Source organism: Chrysochloris asiatica, unplaced genomic scaffold (genome assembly GCF_000296735.1).
Source record: "Chrysochloris asiatica unplaced genomic scaffold, ChrAsi1.0 scaffold00069, whole genome shotgun sequence".
Classification (NCBI taxonomy): Eukaryota; Metazoa; Chordata; class Mammalia; order Afrosoricida; family Chrysochloridae; genus Chrysochloris; species Chrysochloris asiatica.
The window spans coordinates 5,528,462-5,533,325 of record NW_006408587.1 but is presented as its reverse complement, the minus strand read 5'-3'; the positions used below and the strand labels follow the sequence as shown (position 1 = coordinate 5,533,325).

Below are 4,864 nucleotides of genomic sequence, written 5' to 3'. Positions count from 1 at the left end.
GGTTCTGACTCATAGCAACCCTGTACAGGGTTCCCAAGGCTATAAATCTTCACCAGTTTTAGAAAGCCTCATCTTTCTTCTGCGGACCAGCTGGTAGTTTCGAGCTGCCAACCTTGAGGCTTACAGCCCAATTTGTAACCACTACACTACCAGAACTCTTTATACTTATGGATGTGGTAGCTCAAAATGCTGAGAGGGAAAGAGTCTTTACATAAAGTATCAATCCTATCCCCTCTGTATTCAAGGTTGACAGGGACGGGCACATTAGACACTGGCTACCTAAAATGGGGGAGCTATCAAGGCATGAAGTGACTGCCTCACAAGTTTTCAAGATGGAATTTATTTTCAGAGTGTGCAGGGGAAGGTAGAATCCCCACTGAATAGTCTCCATCTTGTCTAGACAGGTCTGGTGAAAAGAGATGGGGATAAGATTCTTACAATTCAATAGTGAGTAATTGTTATCATGACTAATTGTGATTGTCACCACAGTAAAGGTAGTAAAGATAACTGTAACAAAAAGCAGGGAGTAGTCAATCTTATAATCCAGGAACAGAAAACCCTAGGACCATCAAGGGAGAAGAGCATGAGCGGAATGTGGGACCCTATCCAGAGAAGCAGCGACACCAGAGATGGAGGCAGAGATGAGGACATGGAGAAATAGAGCAGGTGAGGACTCTAGACTCATGGAAATAGAAAGGTTGTGTGCTTGAGGCCAGGAAGTAGGCTTGCAGAATGTGCCCTTGGTTGTTTAAATGGTTATACATACCTGAGTGTTTTTGTGTACATCAAAAAAAACAACAGAGGGGATGGAAGCAAATACTGTTAAATGATGATGCAGAGAGGGGATTGTAATCATTGCAATGAAATGATGAGTGTAAAACCAATGTTCTTTCATGTAAACTATCACTCAAAAAAAAAAAGAGTCATTGCATAAGACATTTTCCTTATATAGATTCAAAAGCAATATCAAGAAACAATATCTGGCTTACAGAGGTAAAGATCCTCACAGAGTTTTTGGAACACTATTTTGCAATAGGCACCAAGAGTTTTCATTTAGCATACAGTTTGGCTTACTGCTTAATTGATGACTTCCAATGTCATCTGGCTAGCAGCCCCAGTTAGAGTCACTACCACTAAAATGCATGTGAAGTCAGAGAGAAGGAGGAAAACCTCCATCAGCACTAAAAATTAAGGCTCACAAGAACAATGTGGAAACTTGGAAGCCCTTCTCTGTAGCACAGGTGTTACTTTTTGAAGTAACCAAAATGTTGATTTATACCTAGTTGAGAGCTAAAATATAAAGGCATTGGAGTAGGTTCTGGTGGAATCATGGTATGATCTGGGAGGTGAAGCACACACATAAAAACAACAGTAAGGACTACAGTCCATATCAGGGTCAAAGAGCAGTTCATGCTTGATTCCCGAATGTTCCATCCGTGTCAAGTACCAAATGGCTAGTTGATGAGGGAGCTCATTCTCCTCCAACTTCACAGAGTCACATTATTCAACAGACAAATCAAACGGCATTTGCGTTATGAGAAGAATTACAGGAAAAATAGCCTAGTGCAGCTAAAAACTCCTACAAAGTAATCCAAAAGGAAAATTATCCTAGTAACTCAGAAAACAGGTTACTTTCTTGAAATGAATTTTTGTTGTTGTTGTTGGAAAATGGAGTACCATTTATTTGTAAGAAAAACTGGATGTCAGCATTCACCAGAGCCAGATCCAATGGCAACCTGCATGTAGACCTAAATTTCAATTCATGCAAAAACAAAACTGTTTACATAAAAATAGATATAACCCAGGTAACAAAGCCCTTCTCTGTAGCACAGGTGTTACTTTTTGAAGTAACCAAAATGTTGATTTATACCTAGTTGAGAGCTAAAATATAAAGGCAGTGATAACAATTACTCACCAGTACATGACCAGTGCTGTTTACATTTAAAATGTTGCATTGCATAATTCAAGGAACAAAATACCATCATACATTTCATATTAACAGTTAATATGAAAAATGCAGTTACAGAACTAAGTTTGCTCACCATGATTGTCCCAAGATTTGCTAAAGGAGTAATATCCAAAGCTTCTTGGTTACCCATCTCCTTGTACTCTCGGCAACAAATCTAAGGGTAACATAGACCATAGCTTTTTTTAGCAACAAGAAATTTCTTGTTGTAGTCTCACCATACTGGCATATTAAACTAAAGATACGGATATATAACCACATCGAAAGTTTCTATGAAAATGTATGAAATAATCCCAAGAACTATAGTTCTTCAAATTTAAAAAACTATTTGGATCCTCATAAAGAAGGATTAAAGTCCCTTCAAAATTTAGTATTGCCCTCCAGACAAGAAAAGATGTAACACTCCTAGAAAGGAGCATTCTTTTTCATTCTGCAGAAATTAAAATACAGCGTATTCATCAAAAAAGGATACACTATAAAATTGTCACATCAGAAGACGTTTTTGCCATCTCTTCTGGAGAATGTCTCTTGATGACTTCCTTCATGAATTGTTCCAGTGCAGTTAAATAGCCTTGGCACTGCCACGTATCATTGTGAGTTCCATCTGGGAAAATGGCTAATCTCTTAGTCCAAGATGGAGAAAGTTCGTAAAGCTGCTTCATCATCACTGGTGGAATTAATTGGTCAGAGAGTCCCAAGATGAAAAGAGAAGGCATTCTGCACTGAGAGATTTTTCTTAGGACAAAAATTAATTTTTTTAGCACCACAATGGAAGGTAACGCATTGGAAAGAATGAAAACTAAGTGCTGGCCATATGTGGTATGGTTAAAAATGTGTTCTCCACATTTTTATGACTGAAATCCTATGTGCATTTTCAGAAGCCAAATGAATAGTCACTGTTCCTCCCAAGGAATGACCAAAGAGAAAAATGTCTTTTTTATCTCAGTCAGGTCTAGTCATCACATAATCTAGCACAGCTTCAGAATCTAAGTAGAATCCTTCTTCACTTGCTTCTCCTTTGCTTCTTCCATATCCTTGATAATCAACAAGCAAAAGATGAACTTTCAGGTTAACCAACATAAACAATGCGTTTGGTAGCCTATGACCTATGTTGTCTGTATTACCGTGAAAATTATAGTTGGGGAATAGGGTGAATGGTCTCCAGTGTATTTAATCAAAATAAGATTTAGACAGATGCCATCTTTGGTTCTGTTGAAAATGTTTTCATGTAGAATACCACTGGGGATGGGAACATAAAGGCCTGAAGAAGATGGCTATTCTGGAAAATAAAGCAATACATCTTGAAATTTATAAAGAATACCTGCTATTGATATAAATATCAACAAAAGTAAGATAATGCCTCCATACAGATGAAAAGTCACTATTAAAGGTAGAAGAGAAATATAGCAGAGAGCCTAAGACCATGAAGCTAAGGCTATTAGCCATCTAGCAACAAAGTTCCACAGTATCTATGACTTTTCCATTGCAGCTCTTCATCAATTATCCCATAAGTATCTTGTTGTTGTTGTTAAGTGCCGTCGAGTCCATTCCGACCCATAGTGACCTTGTATAGGGTTTCCAAGGAGCAGCTGGTGAGCTTGAACCACTGACCTTACAGTTAAAACAACTTTGCAGTCTGATGCATTAGACCACAGTGCCTCACCAGACTCGCTCTTATGCTGTGCAATCGGCTACGAGCATGAAATGGATAGCACACAGCGGTCTCCCTGCCCCACTCCATGCCTCTTCCGTGGATCTTCATCCTTCTCCTCCTCCAGCAAAGGGGCTGCCGCTGTCGCCATGGTCTACCCTCGAGCACGCTTAAAATGATTTTTGACAGGACCAAAAGAAAATCTTAGAAAGCTGTTTAATAGCTTTTATAGAATGAAGCAAAAAGACATGATTGCTTCTCTCCCCAAGGAAACAGCAGGATGAAATACAAAGGGAAATAATGAGATGAGGAGAAGAGAACGAGCTAAAAAATTAAGATGACAGAATTAAAAAAACAAAAACAAAACAGTAGAAACAAAAAGAAAGCCTCAAGTATACACATACATACTGAGAGAGGATCAATTTTATGGCAAAAAGTAAAATTACACAGTAAAAATAAAAAGGAAAATAGATGATCCAACCTAAGTATTTTAGTTTTCCTCAAAAAGAACACCAGAATCATTAGAGAAAAACAATGCTTAAAAACACACGCGCACACACACGCACACACACACGAACACACACTTTTCAGAGTGGAAACAGTTACCTCATTTCTAGTAAAGTAGAATTCAGGTAATTCTTTCTAAACATATGTATCTTAGACTTTAGAGAAGCAAAAGTAGTGAAGCTTATAGATATATATTGAAAGAGAGGTTTATATCAAGGAGGGGATCCTGGTATGGCTCAGTAGGATAAACCCTGGACTGCTAACTGCAAGGTCAGTGTCTCAAACCTACTAGTTGCTCCTCAGAAACCCTATACAAAGTCAATATGAGTCAGAACAGACTCGACAACACTTAACAACAACAATATCAAGGAAATCGCTCACACAACTGTTGTTGTTGTTGTTGAATCGGTTCCGACCCATAGCGACCCTGTATAGGGTTTCCAAGGAGTGACTGGTGAGCTTGAACCACTGACCTTGTAGTTCAAACGGCTTTGCAGTCTGGTGCATTAACCCACAGTGCCACACACTGTAGAACTGGGCAAATTCCAAGTCCATAGGTCAGATGCCAGACTGAAGACTTCTAATTCACATAGCTATAGGGCTGATGAACTCAAGACTGGCAGATCAGAGAGCAGGCAGGCAGGTTGGGCAGGTAAGATGACAAGCAATAAAGCAGACCACTACGTAGTGGTTACGAATCGGGCTGCGGACCTTAAGGTCAGCGGTTCGAAACTACCAGC

General features: G+C 39.1%; 1 pseudogene; it reads right to left on the bottom strand.

The window, feature by feature from the left end:
* Positions 1 to 2,439: 2,439 nt before the first annotated feature.
* LOC102839573 lies at positions 2,440 to 3,450 on the bottom strand (annotated as a pseudogene).
* Positions 3,451 to 4,864: the final 1,414 nt, after the last annotated feature.